At 47.9% G+C, this 22077-nt stretch overlaps 1 protein-coding gene across 1 annotated transcript in view; it reads right to left on the bottom strand.

Moving 5' to 3' along the window:
* The window catches only part of CUNH2orf80 (chromosome unknown C2orf80 homolog), a 394484-nt gene extending 373039 nt beyond the window's left edge, over positions 1–21445 (bottom strand). The window contains exon 1 of the mRNA XM_073645572.1: positions 21336–21445. The gene's annotated coding sequence lies outside the window, so the exon portion shown is untranslated. The remainder of the gene's footprint in view (positions 1–21335) is intronic.
* Positions 21446–22077: the final 632 nt, after the last annotated feature.

Raw genomic sequence — 22077 nt, 5'->3', positions numbered from 1 at the left:
TGTAGGGAAAGCTTTCCCCTTCTTTCCTTAGTACTTGTTTCAGATCATAACAGTAAGTCCAGCCCAAAAAAAAAAGTAAAAGAAAAGAAATACGGGGATCAGTATGGCTTCCGTCCAGGATTTGGCTCGACGCTTGCAGGGATTGACTCTGGAGGTGGCCAAGCTCCAGCAACACGTGAGTAGCTGTTCTGGAGCGCATTTTGTGGAACCCAAGGTAGGACTGCCTGATGTTTTTATGGTAAACAGCAAGATTTTTTTTCCTTTAAAAATGCTTGTTTGTTATATTTTCGTTTGAGACCAAGGTCCTCTGGGAATGAATCACAGCGCATTGGTTTTATTATGTCACTTTTGCGCAATGAACCACAAGGGTGGGCCTTTTCTCTTCAACCTAATGATCCATGCTTAAGGTCGGTAGAAGAATTTTTTTCTGCTAAGGGTCTATTATATGACGATGCTGATCGAATCTCATCTGCTGAGGCAGAACTCAGGCGTTTGAATCAGGGGTCAGATGATGTTGAAAATTATTGCACACACTTTAGAAGGTAGACTTCTGAAGTCAGATGGAATGATCCTGCTTTGAATGTCTATTTCTTGCTGGTCTGAGTGAAAGGGTTAAGGATTTGCTAATTGCATTCCCCGCACCTGAGACTCTGCAGGATGCCATGCAATTAGCCGTTCGTGTGGATAGGAGGCTGAGATCTAGGCAGAATGAGGTAAAGACTCCTGTAATGCCAGGTCCTAGTCCCCAGAAAATCTGCTCAGACGGCGGAGAACCGATGGAGGTTGGGGCGATATCGCTCAGTCCTCAGGAAAGAGACCGGAGGTTCGCAGAGGGATTGTGTCTTTATTGTGGTAAAGCTGACTATTTGATTAAGTATTGTGAGCTTTGTTTAAGTAAAGAAAAAGAAAAGGTCAGGTATGCCCGTATAGCTTAAATAAACCTAAACGGTCATATATTAGCTGGAAGCTCAAAACACAGCAAACCAACAAAGATTACTTCCATACAGAAACTCATTTAAATAGTTAATATTTATTTGTATACAAAGAAATTATAAAAACAGGTAAAAAAGATATAATGCAGAATGAAAACAGCTGGTATACAAAACCTATGTGTGTCACATGCATAGAATAAATTCAGATTAAATACCATATAAATATGTTCACTTATATGCAGAGAGACATACAGTACAGACCAAAAGTTTGGACACACCTTCTCATTTAAAGATTTTTCTGTATTTTCATAACTATGAAAATTGTACATTCATACTGAAGGCATCAAAACTATGAATTAACACATGTGGAATTATATAGTTAACAAAAAATTGTGAAACAACTGAAAATAGGTCTTATATTCTAGGTTCTTCAAAGTAGCCACCTTTTGCTTTGATGGCTGCTTTGCACGCTCTTGGCATTCTCTTGATGAGCTTCAAGAGGTATTCACCGGAAATGGTCTTCCAACAATCTTGAAGGAGTTCCCAGAGATGCTTAGCACTTGTTGGCCCTTTTGCCTTCACTCTGCGGTCCAGCTCACCCCAAACCATCTCGATTGGGTTCAGGTCTGGTGACTGTGGAGGCCAGGTCATCTGGCGTAGCACCCCATCACTTTCCTTCTTGGTCAAATAGCCCTTACACAGCCTGGAGGTGTGTTTGGGGTCATTGTCCTGTTGAAAAATAAATGATGGTCCAACTAAACACAAACCGGATGGAATAGCATGCCGCTGCAAGATGCTGTGGTAGCCATGCTGGTTCAGCATGCCTTCAATTTTGAATAAATCCCCAACAGTGTCACCAGCAAAGCACCCCCACACCATCACACCTCCTCCTCCATGCTTACCGGTGGGAACCAGGCATGTAGAGTCCATCCGTTCACCTTTTCTGCGTCGCACAAAGACACGGTGGTTGGAACCAAAGATCTCAAATTTGGACTCATCAGACCAAAGCACAGATTTCCACTGGTCTAATGTCCATTCCTTGTGTTCTTTAGCCCAAACAAGTCTCTTCTGCTTGTTGCCTGTCCTTAGCAGTGGGTTCCTAGCAGCTATTTTACCATGAAGGCCTGCTGCACAAAGTCTCCTCTTAACAGTTGTTGTAGAGATGTGTCTGCTGCTAGAACTCTGTGTGGCATTGACCTGGTCTCTAATCTGAGCTGCTGTTAACCTGCGATTTCTGAGGCTGGTGACTCGGATAAACTTATCCTCAGAAGCAGAGGTGACTCTTGGTCTTCCTTTCCTGGGGCGGTCCTCATGTGAGCCAGTTTCTTTGTAGTGCTTGATGGTTTTTGCAACTGCACTTGGGGACACTTTCAAAGTTTTCCCAATTTTTCAGACTGACTGACCTTCATTTCTATAAGTAATGATGGCCACTCGTTTTTCTTTACTTAGAATTTGTATTATGGCAAGAAAAAAGCAGCTAACAGTCTATTCAGTAGGACTATCAGCTGTGTATCCACCAGACTTCTGCACAACACAACTGATGGTCCCAACCCCATTTATAAGGCAAGAAATCCCACTTATTAAACCTGACAGGGCACACCTGTGAAATGAAAACCATTTCCTGTGACTACCTCTTTAAACTCATCAAGAGAATGCCAAGAGTGTGCAAAGCAGTCATCAAAGCAAAAGGTGGCTACTTTGAAGAACCTAGAATATAAGACATATTTTCAGTTGTTTCACACTTTTTTGTTAAGTATATAATTCCACATGTGTTAATTCATAGTTTTGAAGCCTTCAGTGTGAATATACAATTTTCATAGTCATGAAAATACAGAAAAATCTTTAAATGAGAAGGTGTGTCCAAACTTTTGGTCTGTACTGTATATGCACACACATGCCCCCTTAATATATACAGCTAAATATAAATAAACCAATATAAATACAACATCAGTAGAGAAAAAGCATGTATATTAATGGAGATTGTAACTCCGCTATGCAGAAGAAGATCACTTGATCATTTTGCCTAGGTATTTTAATTTGGTAAAGAAAAATGCAAGTGCAAGTACAAATAAATTCTAGGGCAACCACAAGTGCTTCTTGGTAAAGCAGATAAATATATATGCACACATGTGAGAAGGTCCACACTATAGTTACCAGATGTAGCCCTCTAACGTACGTCTTGCTTCCTCAGAAAGGGCGTATATATAGGGCTGATATACTATACGCCCTTTCTGAGGAAGCAAGACACGCGAAGCGTACGTTAGAGGGCTATGTCTGGTAACTATAGTGTGGACCTTCTCACATGTGTGCATATATATTTATCTGCTTTACCAAAAAGCACTTGTGGTTGCCTTAGAATTTATTTGTACTTGCACTTGCATTTTTCTTTACCAAATTAAAATACCTAGGCAAAATGTTCAAGTGATCTTCTTCTGCATAGCGGAGTTACAATCTCCATTAATATACATGATTTTTCTCTACTGATGTCATATTTGTATTGGTTTATTTATATTTACCTGTATATATTAAGGGGGCATGTGTGTGCATATATGTCTCTCTGCATATAAGTGAACATTTATATGGTATTTAATCTGAATTTATTCTATGCATGTGACACACATAGGTTTTGTATACCAGCGGTTTTCATTCTGCAGTATATCTTTTTTACCTGTTTTTATAATTTCTTTGTATACAAATAAAGATTAACTATTTAAATGAGTTTCTGTATGGAAGTAATCTTTGTAGGTTTGCTGACGCCCGTATAGCTTGTTTACGCTCTGCAGGAGTATGTCTTTCAGGGAGTACTACTTTACAGGAAAATTTGATTAAATTTCAAGTATTTGTGGATGGGGGTTCAACACTTAATGTGATTGATAAAGGGTTTTGGGAAAAACTTAAATTAAAATCCAAACCTTTGTCATCACCTATTTCTGTGATTGCAATTGATAACACTCCTTTGAAATGTATTACTCACAAGGTTGCAGCATTTCCCGTCACTATCAATGGAGTTCACCAAGAAATTTTGGACTTGGTTGTATTAGATCATTTACCCTCTCCGGTCGTTCTAGGATTGCCTTAGTTAAAACTGCACAATCCTTTGCTGGACTGGTCTACTACTATGATAAAGTCTTGGAGTCCGAAGTGCTATGATAAATGTTGTAATGGTCGCATTGCGGCTGTGGGAAAAGGGGAATTACCTGTACCTAATTCAAGATTTTTGGAGGTTTTTTTCGGAGGAGGAGTCGCAAGTTTTACCTCCTCATAGGGATTATGATTGCGCCATTGAGTTTGTTCCTGGAGCTACTCTTCCCAAGAGTCGCTTGTTTAATCTGACTATCCCTGAAAGAAAGGCCTTGGAGGAGTACATACAGACTAGCCTGGCTGCTGGTCACATTAGACCTTCTAAGTCGCCTGCGGCAGTTGGATTTTTCTTTGTTAAAAAAAAGGACGGGGGTTTGCGTCCATGTCTGGATTTTCGTGAAATTAATAAGATTACCGTACACAATTCCTACCCATTGCCGTTAATTCCTGACTTGTTTAACCAGTTAGTGGGGGCCAAGTGGTTCTCTAAAATTGATCTCCGGGGGGCATACAATTTGTTACGAGTGAAGGAGGGTGATGAATGGAAAATTGCTTTTAACAAATGGTAGGTCATTTTGAGAATTTGGTGATGCCTTTTGGTCTTACTAATGTACCTGCATTTTTTCAGAACCTTATTAATGACATCCTGAGACCTTTGATTGGTAAGAATGTGGTTGTGTATTTGGATGACATTTTGATTTATTCGCCAGATCTGGAGTCCCATTGGCAGAATGTACGTGAATTTTTGCAGTTATTGGGTGATAATTCACCCATTGCTAAGCTGGAGAAATGTGAGTTCGCTGTGCAGAAAATTATTTTTTTGGGCTACATTGTCTCCAGCGAGGGCTTTGAGATGGACCCGGTGAAGGTTCAGGCTGTGCAGGAATGGCCTAGGCCTATTGGTTTGAACTCTATACAGAGAGTTTTGGGTTTTGCAAATTATTACAGGAAATTCATTAAGAATTTTTCTGTACTTGTTAAGCCTCTAACCGATCTCAGTAGGAAAGGTGCTAATACGGTCCAATGGACTACTGAGGCCATTGAAGCGTTTAAGTATCTAAAATAGAGGTTCAGTTCTGCCCCTATCCTTATGCAGCCTGATGAGACCAAGCCTTTTTTGGTCGAGGTCGATGGGAGGTATTTCTGAAAGTCCCAATCAGTTTCAGACAAGGTTTGCACTGAAAATCATATTACCAAATAGAACGCTTAGCTTTTCTCAACTGAGTTTATAGCTCAATGGTTAGTGCAATGGCTTCTAGACGTAGAGTTTTGGGTTCAAGTCCCATCAGCGAACAGTGAATATTTTTTTGTTATTACAGTTGTAAAAGTCACTTGTCAAAATCACTTGTCAAATTCATTTCTCAGACAGGGTATTTAGCCTCAAACTGACATCATTCTGATGTTTGATTTTGATATCTGATCATGTCCTAAAATGGACACTGTACACTCCAGCAACTACGATCTAGTCTCCTCAGCAGTGAAACTTCTAGATCGGAGGTGATTTTTTGTGCTCCTCACTTTAGCCGCTCCGATCTAGACGCTCCACTGCTGAGGAGACTAGATCGGAGTTGCTGGAGTGAGGGCCTCAATAAATCCCCTCCAATGTAGACAGTTCAGCACTGACACCACTAGATCGTAGTAGATTCCAGGATCCTCATACTCACTGCTGTCTAGATGCCTCTACTAGCTTTTTATTGTTTTTCTTATGCTTTTTTATGCAATTGCTCATGTTTTTAATAGAGCAAACATCACAAGTCAAAAATGATTTTTTTTACACTGTTATATAATTTATGTATTTTTACAGTGTTATATATTTTAGGGATTTGGGCAAAATTATTTTTTTTCCTGATTAATGAAACTTATATTTTTATTGTCGCTTTATGTAATATAAAAAATTCCCCTTATCGCTGATTTGCCAGAATGTTACTCTTCCCATCTGTCCACAGTTCTGTCCGCAGCATCGACAGCTCCGTCACTGGCTGAGACTTGTAGACATTCAGGAAAATTTGAATTCTATCAAAATTGAATAATCAGAGCTATGTGTAATTTTTTATACTACAGAAAGTGATAATAAAAAATTCACTTTATTAATTTAAAAAAAATTCACAAAGTGGCCGAGCTTTCTCCCTCTCACCCTTCATTAAAGGGGAAATCCAGGACATTACGAAAAACAAAAAGTGTGCCTAAGCACTAACAGGCATGTAATTGCTACTTACCTGCCTGCTGTGCCCGGCGGCGTTCTTCCCCGGCACAGAGCAGTCACAGACCATTCCTGTCGGGGATTCAGCTGCCTCTGCTGATGGGCAGGGTGTGATGTCCGACTCATTCTGATTGACAGCCTTCTCCCCGTTTGACAGCTGTATTCCCACTGTCTATCAGAATGACGTCATCAGTCTTGCCCTGTCTACACAGTGGAGCGGAAAAGAAGTCTCCGCTCTGTCAATGTGATGTCAGCACTGGCAGCTGAACGACAGGAACCCATATCCTCTTTAATGAAGGGTGAGAGGGAGAAAGCTCGGCCACTTTGTGAATTTTTTTTTAATTAATAAAGTGAGTTTTTTTATTATCATTTTCTGTAATATAAAAAATTACACATAGCTCTGATTGTTCAGTAATTACTATTCAATAAAACAAACCACCTGTAATCTCATTTATTCTGGGGCCTCCTTGCATCCCCGCACTGCAGTAACTGCATTCTAGCCACTTCTATAAGGAGCCGTCTAGATTGGAGATGATTGAGGACCTCATTTTAGCCTCCACTGTAGGCGGCTCACTAGTGAGGTGAGTAGAGCAGAGGTGATTTTTTGAGGACCTGGCCGTAGCCTCCACTCTAGACCAGAGGTCCCCAACCGCCGGTCCGCGGACCAGGACCGGGCCGTTGAGGTTTTTCAGCCGGTCCGCGGCACCGCCACAGACAATCACTAAACATTGACAGTGTGCTCTGGTCTGCGGTGGCTCAGAGCACACTGTGTGGGGTGGATGCTGCCCGCTGTTCTAGACTCCCGCAGGGTAGACCTGTAGAGGACCTGTGATGACATCAAGGTACATAACTGTGATGTCACCACAGGTCCTGAAGCAGGATGAAGCAGGGGCGGAACTACCGCCCGTGCAGCCGGTTCATTGAACGGGGGCCCCGAGGGAGAGGGGGCCCCTCCAGCCTCCAGCAGGGCCGCCATCAGGGCATGACTGCCCTGACTCCAGTATGGGGCCCGGCCGGTAGGAGCTCCCTCGGAGCCCCCCTCTTGTGCGTCTCTCTCCTCATGGGGCCCCCGGCCCCATGCAAAGCGCCGGGTCCAGGACATCTCATAATTCCTCTGACTTCCGGTCATGTGACGGCGCCGTCACATGACCGGAAGGCAGGAGAACCTGGTGTCAGCGATTTGGACGAGCGCCAGGATTCTGCAGGGATCGCATAGGGGTAAGTATAACAAGTTTTATTTTTTTTTAAATACAATTAACTAGGAGTTGGGGGAATGGGAGATCCACATGGGGGGGAGGGGAGAGATGAGAGATGCACATGGGGGGGAGGGGAGAGATGAGAGATGCACATGGGGGGGAGGGGAGATATGAGAGATGCACATGGGGGGGAGGGGAGAGATGAGAGATGCACATGGGGGGGAGGGGAGAGATGAGAGATGCACATGGGGGGAGGGGAGAGATGAGAGATGCACGGGGGGGATGAGAGATGCACGGGGGTGGATGAGAGATGCACGGGGGGGTGAGAGATGCACGGGGGGGTGAGAGATGCACGGGGGGGATGAGAGATGCACGGGGGGTGGATGAGAGATGCACGGGGGGGGATGAGAGATGCACGGGGGGGTGAGAGATGCACGGGGGGATGAGAGATGCACGTGGGGGGTGAGAGATGCACGGAGGGGGATGAGAGATGCACGGAGGGGGATGAGAGATGCACGGGGGGTGAGCTGCACATGGGGGGGTGAGAGATGCACATGGGGGGGGTTATGTTTACATAACTTTGTTGCCTTATGAAGGGCGGGGGGGCCCGCAAAAATTTCTTGCACAGGGGCCCACTACAGTCTGTGTCCGCCCCTGGGATGAAGTAAATGCAGCTGAACAGCAGCTGTCAGGACAGCTGCCCTGTCCTGCTGCAGGGCGTGATGGGGCCTTAGTGATGCGGCTCCTGGCACAGCACATTATGTGGGGCTCCTGGCATAGCTCCTGGCGGGGACCTGGTCTACACTATATGATAAGTATGCACTAAACTCCAAATCCCTCCATTACCCCGCCCCCATATGACCAAAGCCCTGCCCACCCCACCCCCTCCTTGCTGGGCCATGGAAAAATGATCTTGCTTCAAGCCAGTCCCTGGTGCAAAAAAGGTTGGGGACCACTGATCTAGACGGTTCAGTACCAAGGTGACTAGAATGGAGATGCTGGAATGAGGTCCTCAAAAAATCAACTTCAAACTAAGACTGGGTACAGATTTGGGGGGAGAGTGGTGACAGTGACGGAGCAGCCGACAGAATCATTAGAATGTACAGCACAAAAGTGGCGTAAATTATAACAGCAGTGTTCCCCAGTGACCTTAGACATTCCTGTAATAATTTGTCACTTCTGTGTTGTACATTATGGTGACTGTCGGGGGCGCTCTTTTATGCCTCTCCCTGCTGAGCTCCGCCCACTCTTCACAATGTCAGTGCTGCGGACAGAACTGTGGACAAATGGGAAGAGTCACATTCTGTCAAAACTGAACAATCTGCGATAAGGGAAATTTTTTATATTACATAAAGCGACAATAAAAATGTAAGTTTCATTAATCAGGAAAAAAAAGTGCCAACATATTCCACAGCGCTTTACAATGTAAAGACATTATCATCACCATCCCCATTGGGGCTCATAATCTACAGTACATTCCCTATCAGTATGTCTTTGGAATGTGGGAGGAAACCCTCTCAAACATGTGGAAGAACATACAAACTCCTTGCAGATGTTGTCCTTGGTGGGATTTGAACTCAGGACCCCAGCGCTGCAAGGCTGCAGTGCTAACCACTGAGCCACCGTGTTACATGTGTGACACCCCAGGGGTCTGGTTGCCACAGTGATAGAGATATTATGTCTGAGAGCAGGTGGGAGGTCCTTTGGTCAGGGATCCTGTGCATGCCACACCTCCTGCCCAGTCTTGGGAGGGGAAGAACTTCCCCTGTATAAACCCGGGGCTGAGGCAGGGTGAGTCAGACAAGGAGAGTGGAGAAGAGAAGCAGCATAGGAAACAGCAGAGTTACAAGGAGTCAGGGGCTGGCAGCTACAGAGCTCGCCCTGACTAAGAAGATTCTTTACCGGACCCGGAGTCCGAGGCTGTGGGGACTAACTCCTACCCAGCAGCAGAATCCGTCGGGCAGGGGATTTCAGGTCCTCTGGCCCAGAAGCCCGAAGGCACGGTCACACGCGTGGGACCAGCACCGCCATCGTGGAGCGGAAGCCATTAGAAGGCCCCGAGTCACCGGCCATACGGGTGAGCACCACACGGTACACTCAGGGACGTGGGCTACTTACATCAGCTTCTAGCAAGGTAGCCAGAAGAGTACAGTCAGTTTGGGAGGCCTACAACTACGCCTGGCCAGGGGAGATCCCATCTGCTCAAAGACTGACCAGGCCCCGTTTGCTAGCAAGTACTCCGGGAGGGTCTGTCGTTGTTACCAGTAAAGACCCTGAACTACACCGTACCGTCTCTGAGTGGTTCCTGCTACCCCCATCATCCACGTCGGCTGCCCTGAGGCCATACCCCTCCCGTTGGGGGTTATACTATCACGCTGCACAATCCTACCACCGGCCTCAGCGGTCTGCCCTGCAGCAGCAGCTTCCTGGCTGCACTCAACGGGTGGCGTAGTCATCAACTATTTACTACTAATAGACTGCCGTCTAGTTTGACTCCCTGGGCACGGACCGGGTCACCGCCACGAGATTACAACCCTCCACGGATCCGGCTCCGGGTAAGCTCCCGCGTGCGCACCGCAGCGCGACACAGGCCCAGGGGCGCGTCAACTTTGGCGTAGTCGGCAGGATTTCGTGCCCGCAACCACCGGGTACTGCGTGCCTGAAAAGCAAAGACTGTTCAAACTTACCAGTGGTGAAGGTTTCCCGCCATCCGGCGCCATCTTCGACCTTCTTCCCGCCATCCGTGGAGTTTTCCCGCCATTGGACGCCATCTTGAGGACGCCGCGCGGGAAGAAGAGGGGCGTGGACTCCGAAAGCGCGCGAGAACTGAAGCCCCGCCTCACGTCCGGACGTTGCGTAAGGTCCTGGAAGGAGCCCAGCAGACGCCGACGTCACAGGAGCGCGACGGAAGGTCCTCAACCCTGACGATCCACTGCGGAGCCGCGGCCTACGGAAGAGGATCATCGCAAGGTAGGCCACGGTCCACTAGGGGGGAGGAAGATGTCGGATACGGAGGAGAGCTTCACTGCCTCAACCCCCGCCAGCGCTACCGCTGCTGCAGTTATGCCCTTCACCATGCCCTATATCCCGGGAGCAGCTTGGCTACCCCAGTACTCAGGGGAGTCACATACCCTGCATGACTTTAGAGAAAAGCTGGATAGCCTCTTCCAGGTGTACCCCCTCACAGAAGAGCAAAAAGTGAGCATCCTGGTGGCCCAACTAACCGGGGCAGCCAAAAGGGAAGTAAAATCCTGGCCACCTGGGAGGAAGACTGTCGCAGGGATACTAACCCGGCTGAAGGACACCTTTGATACCCGCACCTCAGCCGAGATTAAGCTTAGATTCTACGGGTGCAAGCAGCGAGCGCATGAGAGTATAAGGGACTATGCACTAAACCTACAAGAGGCCCTGAGGGCCATAAAGCAGACCGACCCTGATGGGGTGGGAAACGAGGACAGGCTGTTGACTGAACAATTTATAGAGGGTTTATATTGCAATGCCCACCGAACCCAGTTGCGGGCAATGGCCTTACAGGATCCCCATCTGGACTTTGCACAGTTCAAGGACAGAGCCATCCGGGTGCTCCGAGAACCGGCACCAGGTGGCGTTGTGACCCACAGACGCCCCACTACCACTTACTACCAGGAGGCGGCGCCCTTGTCAGCAGGGCCTGTGGGAGCTGATGCGCAGGCTTTGGACAATGACCCGGCTCCAGACCTACACCATCAGGTCCAAGAGCTAGCTAAGAGCGTTGCTGCGCTAACCCGAACTGTGCAGTCTTTACAGGTTTCCACCCCAGGGAAGATCCAGCTGGCATCCGGACCGGAGGACATCCCGTGGCGTCGACCAAGGAGGACCCCACCGGCCAGAGGAAGACCCAGTGACCGATACAGTGAGGACGGACGACCCATCTGCCGCCGCTGCAATCAACCCGGACATATGGCAAGGTACTGTTCTTTAAACGGGCACAACCTGGGGTAGAGGGCCAACCCCCAGGAAAAAGATCACCAGGCCCATCGAACTGGCGCGACAGATATGTGGGAGGACGTCCAGTCTTGCCTGTGGTACTGGATGGCATTCCCATGAGTGCCCTACTGGACACCGGGTCACAGGTCACCACCATCCCGTACGTGCTCTTCAAGCAGTACTGGAATGACTCGGATATTACCCGCTACCCCGACGACGACTTGAGTATCATCGCCAGCAATGGTCAGCCCGTGCCACAGATCGGATTTAAAGAGGTGACCATCAAAATTGGTAGAGTCGAACTGGCCGCACAGGGACTGATCATTGTAGATATCGATAAACATGAGAGTCACCCAAAAATAACTCTAGGAACTAATGTAATTGAAAATTGTCTTGCAGAGGTGATTTTCCTTTTACAGCAGGTTGCCAAGAATGCCAGCTCCGGCGAGCAGCGGGTGCTCCAGAAAGAGATCCGGGCACTGATGCAACGGCAACAAGTGGAACTCTCCGGCGGTGAGATTGGTAGCGTAAGAATGTGTGACCCTTTTCCTATTGCCATGCCCCCAAAAAGTGAAATGATGATTTGGTGCCGGGCAGCTATTGGTCTGAGAGGTAGAGATTACCAGGCAATGGTAGAACCAGTTTACTCAGACAGTAGGCCCACCATTTTGACAGCACGGGGGGTGGTCAATGTACGCCATGGGAGGGTGCCCATTCGCATAATAAATATCGGGGAGAGGGAAGTGTACCTGCCCCGGTATGCCACGCTAGCCAAATTATATACCACTAATCAAAGTTCTATACAATCTGTGGAACCCTTGCCTCCATCTCACCCGGAGGAAGGTAACGGCTCTAAGAAAGACATGGAGGACTGGTGTCAGCAACTACATTTGGGTACTGACTCCACTCCCTCACATCAGAAACAAGGAGTCTATCGGGTGGTTCAAGAGTATGAGAGAGTGTTTAGTAAACACCCGTTAGACTTCGGGCGAGTCAAGGGGGTAGAACATCGCATCCCCACGGGAGATCATCCTCCCATAAAAGAGAGGTATCGACCCGTACCCCCTGCACATTACCAACACGCCAAGGGGATGCTTAGAGATATGAAGGAGGCTGGGGTAATCCGGGATAGTTGTAGCCCCTGGGCAGCCCCATTAGTTTTAGTCAAAAAGAAAGACAACACCATGAGGATGTGTGTAGATTACCGGAAAATCAACCGTATCACACACAAGGATGCGTACCCCTTACCAAGGATAGAGGAGTCATTGGCTGCTTTAAGATCTGCTAACTTCTTCTCTACCTTGGATCTCACTAGCGGGTACTGGCAAGTTCCTGTAGCAGAGGCGGACCGGGAGAAGACCGCATTCACCACCCCGATGGGACTTAGCGAGTTCACCTGCATGCCGTTCGGACTCTGCAACGCACCAGGAACCTTCCAACGCCTAATGGAGTGTTGTCTGGGCCACAGAAACTTCGAGACGGTCCTGTTGTACCTGGACGATGTCATCGTATATTCCAAGACGTATGAGGACCACCTGAAACACCTGGCGGAAGTGTTCGAGGCTCTGGCGAGTTACGGCCTAAAGGTGAAACCCTCCAAGTGTCACCTCCTGAAACCAAAGGTGCAGTACCTGGGACACGTGGTGAGCGCTGACGGAGTGGCTCCCGACCCCGATAAGATCACCGCAATTAAGGGATGGCCAAGCCCCTCCAGCGTAAAAGAAGTGCGGCAGTTCCTCGGGTTGGTAGGCTACTACCGAAGGTTTATTCCCGGTTTCACCAAAAAGGCAGCACCTATGCAGGACCTCCTGATAGGCCAGTCCCGGAAGGCCAAGAACCAGAAGCCGCCCTTCAAATGGGAAGAGCTGGAAGAAGAGTCCTTCCGCCAGCTGAAGATGGCCCTCACGGGGGACGAAATCCTGGCGTACCCGGATTATAGCCAGCCCTTTATCCTCTACACCGACGCCAGTAACATCGGGCTAGGAGCCGTACTGTCCCAGATCCAGCAGGGGAAGGAACGAGTAATCGCCTACGCCAGCCGAAAACTGCGACCCACCGAAAGGAACCCCGAGAATTACAGCTCATTTAAGTTAGAGTTCCTGGCCGTAGTATGGGCAATCACTGAGCGCTTTAGGCATTACCTCGCTTCTTCCCGGTTCACCGTGTACACGGATAACAACCCGCTGACACACCTGGACACGGCAAGACTCGGTGCCCTGGAGCAGAGGTGGATGGCCCGTCTGTCCAACTACGAGTTCACAATTAAATACCGGGCAGGACGCTCCAATACCAACGCGGACGCCCTGTCCAGGATGCCCAACCTGCCGGACGGAGGAGAAGATCCGGAGGGACTGGAAGAAGTTGAACTCCCTGCGTTCCACCGTCATGGGACTATTCAGTATTCCCACCGGGTAAGGAGTAAGCAGGCTGCTACGTTGAACCCCTTACCCCACTACAACTGGGCGGAAACGCAAGACAGCGACTCTGCCGTCCGACTGGTGAAGGAGATGCTGACTCGGCCGGAGGCTCGCCTTGAACCAGACGCTCCGGAGGAAGCCAAACAACTATGGGCAGAGAAGAGTCGACTGTTCCTTTACAAAGGGAAGTTGTGCCGCAGAATGGTTAACTCCCGGACGCATGAATTACTCTGGCAAGTAGTGGTGCCACGAAGAGACGCAGCCATGGTGATGGAAGCATACCACGACGGAGCTGGACACTTTGGGTGGAAAAAGCTGGAGTTCCTGCTGCGCGAGCGGTTCCACTGGGTAGGCATGAGGGGAACCATCGAGAAGTGGTGCAGAGATTGTGGCCCGTGCAACCTGAGAAGGAAGGACCGAGCCAGCCAGAAGACTCCCCTGCAGTCCATCGTCACCCGGCAACCGTTGGAACTGGTAGCCTTGGATCATGTAAAACTGACCCCAAGCAGAAGTGGCTACGTCTACGCGTTAACCATCGTGGATCATTACTCCCGGTTCTTGGTTGTCGTCCCCGTCAAGGACTTAACGGCTCAAACAGCAGCTAGAGCCTTCCAGCAGCACTTCTGCCGTCCACACGGGTACCCGGACCAAGTGCTGACGGACCAGGGACCTGCCTTTGAAGCGGAGGTCTTTCAGGAATTCTGCAATCTGTATGGCTGCCGGAAGATAAGGACGACACCCTACCATCCGCAGACTAATGGACTTTGTGAAAAAATGAACCAGGTGGTAATGGATCTTCTAAAAACGTTGCCCCTGGAAGAACGCAGTCTGTGGCCTGAAAAGTTGCCCGATCTGGTGGACCTATACAACCACATCCCGGTAGGTTCCACCAACTGTACCCCGGCTTACCTAATGAGGGCAAGACCTGGTAAGTTACCTGTTGACCTGGAAATGGGAGTCCTGACCCCCGAGGACACTTCACCAGAAACAGACTGGGACACAGAGAGGCAGCAGCAGTACCGGAGAGTACAGGAGAGCGTGGAGCGAAGTCTCTGTCAGGCTAGGGAAAGACAAGAGAAAACTTACAACCAGTATGCTCCCGCTGTTCCCCTGGTACCCGGAGAGCAGGTCTTGAAGAGGAAGAGACGGCTCCACAAGTTGGACGACCAGTGGGAGAAGGACCCGTACACCGTACTGCCCTCAAGCCACGAGAACCCGAAGGTCTGTACCATCAGTAAAGACGGAGGGGAAACCACAGCCATTGTATCCCGGGACCACCTGAAGAAGTGTCCCGAACAACTGAGGAACCCTGAAGAGGAACAAGAAGACCATCGACCCGTGGAAGAAAGGGAAGATATGGTTAGTACCGTGCTCGGGGACTTTCCTCAGTCTTGGACTCAAGTCAATGGTGCAGTTGTGGTACCCGTACTCACCTTCCTCCAACCATCATCCCAAGAACCTACGGAGCAACGGGTAGAGCTGGAAGAACAGCCGGTCCAGGAGGCAGAAGACTCCACACAAGCAGAACAGGAGAATCAACCCTCTGCTTATAGTGAGCCTGCCGTACCCCTAGTGAGACAAAAAGCCGGTAGACAGCTGCCCAGTTTACCCTTGACAGCTCCTACACCCTGTAGTTCAGGGCCAGACAGTCAGCTCCGTAGGTCCACTCGGGCCACTAGAGGCCAGTTACCCGCACGCTGGAGAATTTAAAGTGTATAAATTGTTTTATTTATGTTTTTCTGTGTCTTGTTGCTTGTGTATAATTTTGTGTTTCTAGTTATTTTTAGGAAACCTTGGTGGATTTACCGGGAATCCTTGTATATAGTTGGAGCGTAACCCAGGATGGACTAGAGACTGTTAAGGACTCGGGGTAGGACAGACCCCTACCTGGTTACGTCTCCCTGTGTTGGTGAAATGGACACCTTTGCTTTTCTTCAAAGACTGCATCCGGTTGCGGACACGCCGTAACCATCTTATGTGTTTTTCTTATAGTATTGTTATTGTTATACTTTGTTATGTTTTTCTAAATGTGTTTAGTCCCGGAGTACTAAATTTCACTAGGGGGGAATGTGACACCCCAGGGGTCTGGTTGCCACAGTGATAGAGATATTATGTCTGAGAGCAGGTGGGAGGTCCTTTGGTCAGGGATCCTGTGCATGCCACACCTCCTGCCCAGTCTTGGGAGGGGAAGAACTTCCCCTGTATAAACCCGGGGCTGAGGCAGGGTGAGTCAGACAAGGAGAGTGGAGAAGAGAAGCAGCATAGGAAACAGCAGAGTTACAAGGAGTCAGGGGCTGGCAGCTACAGAGCTCGCCCTGACTAAGAAGATTCTTTACCGGACCCGGAGTCCGAGGCTGTGGGGACTAACTCCTACCCAGCAGCAGAATCCGTCGGGCAGGGGATTTCAGGTCCTCTGGCCCAGAAGCCCGAAGGCACGGTCACACGCGTGGGACCAGCACCGCCATCGTGGAGCGGAAGCCATTAGAAGGCCCCGAGTCACCGGCCATACGGGTGAGCACCACACGGTACACTCAGGGACGTGGGCTACTTACATCAGCTTCTAGCAAGGTAGCCAGAAGAGTACAGTCAGTTTGGGAGGCCTACAACTACGCCTGGCCAGGGGAGATCCCATCTGCTCAAAGACTGACCAGGCCCCGTTTGCTAGCAAGTACTCCGGGAGGGTCTGTCGTTGTTACCAGTAAAGACCCTGAACTACACCGTACCGTCTCTGAGTGGTTCCTGCTACCCCCATCATCCACGTCGGCTGCCCTGAGGCCATACCCCTCCCGTTGGGGGTTATACTATCACGCTGCACAATCCTACCACCGGCCTCAGCGGTCTGCCCTGCAGCAGCAGCTTCCTGGCTGCACTCAACGGGTGGCGTAGTCATCAACTATTTACTACTAATAGACTGCCGTCTAGTTTGACTCCCTGGGCACGGACCGGGTCACCGCCACGAGATTACAACCCTCCACGGATCCGGCTCCGGGTAAGCTCCCGCGTGCGCACCGCAGCGCGACACAGGCCCAGGGGCGCGTCACATGCATGATAGAAAAGCGCAAGTGGTAAAACAGTGTGACTAGCTGTACATATCTAATATATGCATAGCTCCCAACCTTCCCGTATTCGGCGGGACAGTCCTGTTTTGAGGGCTCAGTCCCGCGTCCTGTCACGGCTCCATCCTGCGTTCCGTCAAGGCTCAGCTGTGTGACCACTGCAGTTAGGGCGCGTTTACTGACAGAGCCATGACTCCCGCCTCCCAGAAGACACAGCCACGCTGCTACACTGCCCACCGAAGAAGAGCGTGCGGAGCGAATCATCCTGTGTGCTGAGACGGAGTGACATAGCTGTGCTCAGCAGCTACAGAGGGGCCGAGGGCACAATTTTAAAAGAAAAGTATTACCCCCTTCTGCAGCAGCAGATCTAAGTCCAATGCTCAAATTAGTGCCAGGTCACTGATATGTGCTCTACATACTTGGCCTTGCAGCACAGTGGCCAGGCGCAGGCAGCTCAGGAGCCACGTTATCAGCACTGTGACCAGAGCTGTGCTTGTGCTCAGCGGCGGCTTTCATCAGATGTGTGGACTGCGGTCACACACAGGAGGAGCTGGACTGGAAGCTACCAAATCCATGGGCTGAAGTCAGGACAAGAAGAGCCAGTGAGGTATGAGGGGATGATTTGTTAGTTTGCAGCCCATTACATGGACACATTCCTCATCTCACTCCCTCACCGAGTCCTGAGCTCTTCCTGATCCTATAACCTGGCAGTGAGGTGACTGACCCAGCTGCAGCAGGACCGCCTGCCAGGGACTGTGAATAAGAGAAGCTTGTATAAGGCTATGTGCCCACGATGCAGAAATGCTCCGGATTTTTCCTGAGCGTTTCTGCATCTCCCCTGGCAGAAAAAACGCATGCGGATTGTACATGTGGATTGTACATGCGGATTGTACATGCGTTTTTCCTGCCAGGGACATGCGGAAGTGAAGCGTTCTTCACATGCATTTCCGCATGCGGGTTGACAAGTGCTTTCCAAGCGATTTTAGCATCACTTGGAAAGTGCTTGACAACTTGGTCACACTATATAAATCCATCCAAACGGCATTGATTTATATAGTGTGACCAGAGAGAATGTAAAAAAATAAAAAAGAAATCTATACTTACCTTCCGATGGCCCCCGGTGTCTTGTTTCCCTCTGTCCCGGCAGCCGGCAGCTCTACACTGAAGGACCTGCCGACGTCAGCGTAGCGTGACCCGTCTCATGACTATGACGTCAGCGCAGGTCCTTCAGTACATCGTGAATTGCCGGGAAGCAAGGAGGAGCGCACCGCGGGCCGCCAGAAGGTAAGTATATATTTATTTTTTATTTTATTCTTTTTTTTTACAGGTTCTATGGTACCCTGGTCCGGAAGAGAGTCTCCTCTCCTCTAGACTTGGGTACCATCCGCACATTAGGATACATGGAATGCGCATCTACATATACAGTGATGCGTAATCCATGCGATCTAATGTAAGTCAATGGCGGCGAAAACACAGCACTTCCGCAAAATAATTGGTAGTGCTGCGCTTTTTTCCGCAATGATAATCCGCAGCGGAAATTTCCGCAGCATGTGCACAGCACATGCGGATTATCATTGGGGAACATGGCAGGCCTTCTATGCGTTTTTTAAGCGTTTCTGCAGCGTTTTTGCCGCTGCGGAAACGCTTAAAAAACGCATCGTGGGCACACAGCCTAACTGTCAGTCTTCCCTCTCACAATTCTCCCCTCTTGCAGAATTTGGAGGGACTGCTGTCTCTTTTCATATTAGTTTATTGATCTATGAATTCAAGGATAGAATTGCAGTGATCACTGACACAAAAGTGCACAATAAGCAGGTGACAAGATTTAAGGAAAGTTAAGTATTAACCCCTTCGTCACCCTGGGATTTCAGTTTTTGCATTTTCGTTTTTTGCTCCCCTTGTTCCCAGAGCCATAGCATTTTTAATTTTTGGTCAATATGGCCGTGTGAGGGCTTAATTTTTGCGGGACGAGTTGTACTTTTCAACGCCATTACTAGTTTTACCATATCTTGTACGGGAAAACGGTAAAAAAATTCCAAGTGCGATGAAATTGCAAAAAAGTGCAATACCACAGATGTTTTTTTTTTTTTTACCACGTTCACTGAATGCTAAAACTGACCTGCCATTATTATTCTCCTGGTCATTACGAGTTCGTAGACACCAAACATGTATAGGTTCTTTTTTATTTAAGTGGTGAAAAAAAATTCCAAACTTTGGTAAAAAAAAAAAAAATGGTGCCATTTTCCAAGACCCGTAGCGTCTCCATTTTTATGGATCTGGGGTGGAGTGAGGGCTTATTTTTTGTGCACCGAGCTGAAGTTTTTATTGATACTATTTTGGGGTAGATCCGATGTTTTGATCGCCCGTTATTGCATTTTATTGAGATGTTGCTGCGACCAAAAAATGTAATTCTGGCGTTTCAAATTTTATTCTCGTTACGCCGTTTACCGATCGGATTAATTCTTTTTTTATATTGATAGATCGGGCGATTCTGAACGCAGCTATACCAAATATGTGCATGTGGGGTTTTGTTTTTATTATTTTATTTTGAATGGGGCGAAAGAGGGGTGATTTAAACTTTTATACTTTTTTTATTTTTTTTAATATTTTTAAAAAGATTTTTTTTTCACTTTTTGCTTGCTTCTATAGTCTCCATAGGAGACTAGAAGCAGCACTTGTCTGATCGCCTCTGCTACATACAGATGATCAGCAGATCACCTGTATGTAGCAGAAATGGTCCTGTGCTATGAGCGCCGACCACTAGGTGGCGCTCATAGCGATCAGCTCATGACAACCACTGGAGTCTGCTGCAGACCCAGGGTTGTCATGCCCACCCATCGGTGACCCACGATCACGTGACAGGGTCAACGATGGGCGGGTTAAGTGATGCGCTTCCGGCGCAGCGCTGTTAAATGCTGCTGTCAGAGATTGACAGCGGCATTTAACATGTTGACAGCCGCGGGTGGATCACGATTCCACCCGCGGCTGTTGCGGGCACATGTCAGCTGTAAGAATCAGCTGACATGTTCCCGGTTCAGTGTGGGCTCAGCGCTGGAGCCCTCACTGAACCGGGGGTTTACAGCCTGTGCGTACTAATACGGCACAGGCAGTAAATGGGTTTTAACTAGTATAGGCATTGTTATGATGTCTGTAAAGTGCTGTGGAATATAATGGCACTAAATAAGAAAAGCAGACATTTTGCTCGTGCATCGAGCGTTTGACAGCCTCTTTAGAAAGGCCGATCTTCCATTTCCAATTATCAGCCACAATGCAATTGCACCTTAAAGAATATTGATTGAGGTGTGGCCAGGGGCCGTGGCCAAAATTTGCTGTGACGTGATACGCGCGCCGCATGATCTGTCCCTCTTTCTTTTCTTCAAAAGTTGGGAGGTATGTAAATGGGATAGGACCCTCTTAGTGCAAAACTGACTTGGAGTACAATGATCTACTCAAAATTGTTTTACGTTTGGACTGTCTGACTGCACCCTCTGCCATCAGTGTCTGGACTTCAGCTTGCCTATCCTCTGACTACACTAGGGTATGATTTTGATATTCCCCTCTTCTTTTTGACCTAACGTGTTCACACTTTCCCTTTACTCGCTTCACTGGCCAGCAGCTGATTTGTGGACTCCACCCAGGGACCCTTGCAGTGATGCCAGGTTCCTTATCCTGAGTGAAAGGATAAATACCTGGAAGCACTTGGGACTTGCAGAGCAGTATGGCAAGTGTAAAGTTTGTTTAGGGGCAGCCTAGTGGATTGACTTTAAGCACTTATACCCTGAGCTAATGCTCTGATGTGGCAGATTTGTCAGTAGAAGAATCCTGCACAGATTTCAGATCATTTTGTGGATTTTCAAATGCTTGTTGTGTTTAAGAATTTATACTGCTTTTGTGGTAGATTTTAATTTTTACAATGAAAAGTGTGAAATACATGGCATTTCCACAAAAAAATCCACTATAGATTTTTTTTCCTCCCTGTGTGTTGGACTTTTGGCTTTTTGTATAACAGTACCGGCCAGCTATGCCCACATTTTGAAAAATGACAATAGCTTCATCACCAGGGGGTCGTTGTCGAGGCTGGAAAATTCATAATAATTTACACCTCAAAAGTGGCGTAACCTACGATGGAAATGGACTGCGGTTCCTTACTGAAGTATATTTCTTGCGGTGGCACATGCCAGCTGAGAGATTAGCCAAATCCATTTAAAGGTGAAGTCTCTTAATAATTGTGGTGTTTCTCCAGCGCAGTTTATTAAGACTGACATGTGATACACCAGTCTTGATTATTCGGGTCCTTTCTATTCTTAATGAGTAGCAGACAAAATAGGCACAATAAGATACAGAGACAATAAGAGATTAAAACTACCCCAGCTACATATAGACAAAACAACCACCCAGCGCAATGACCAAATCTCTCTGACACTGTAAGATATCAGTACCACAGGGCAAAGGCCATTTTTTCTGTCATTACGTTGGGAATCCCTTACCTGTCGTCCTTCTTGACAGCACTGCTGAGGCTTACAGCCGCTGAAAATGGTTTGCATGGGGCAAGAGAGTATTTTTTGTCCTTTCTTCTTATGTTGCTATGAAACCACATAGCTTATTTCAGAAACACTTGAGCTGACGGTGAGCTCTAAGGTCGGCATTGAATTACCTGCTTTATTTAGAAGCGTATTAGGTTTCTAACACCAAAGGAAATGAACACAAAAGAAGAATACATTAAAATGACTATGTGTTGTCCGACTGCCTTTTGTAGCTTTTGTAGCCTGTGGGATTTGTTTTGGGGCAAATTTGCTAAATTACATCTAATCATCTTAAAATGTATTTCCAAGTAGAAAAAATACCACTTTGTAAATGTTTTTCCCAGCCATATGAACTCCTGAAGGATGATGATGGAACTCGATATTCGGATTCAAAGATCATTTTTATTTCAAACTAAAATACAACCGGTTTTGACTTCTTTGAGCCTTCCTCAGGTATAATATCATGCATATCGAGTTCCATCATCATCCTTCAAGAGTGCATATGACTGGGAAAAACATTTACAAAGTGGTATCTCCCATGAAAGCACTGTCATCAGCTCCCAAATTTTTGCAGCAAACTGAATGGAAAGAGGAATGGAGTAATCCACTGATTGGATCTACATGCAGTATCTCAAGACACCAAATAGGTAAGTGGATTTATACTGAGTATATACCCTTGGAATCGAACTACTACACTTAGAAGGCT

The sequence above is a fragment of the Phyllobates terribilis genome, unplaced genomic scaffold (assembly GCF_046119375.1).
Source record: "Phyllobates terribilis strain yellow unplaced genomic scaffold, ASM4611937v1 Scaffold_9__5_contigs__length_417890890, whole genome shotgun sequence".
Taxonomy (NCBI): Eukaryota; Metazoa; Chordata; class Amphibia; order Anura; family Dendrobatidae; genus Phyllobates; species Phyllobates terribilis.
Note: the sequence above shows the minus strand (reverse complement) of the source record. Positions and strands in the feature narration are given on the sequence as shown.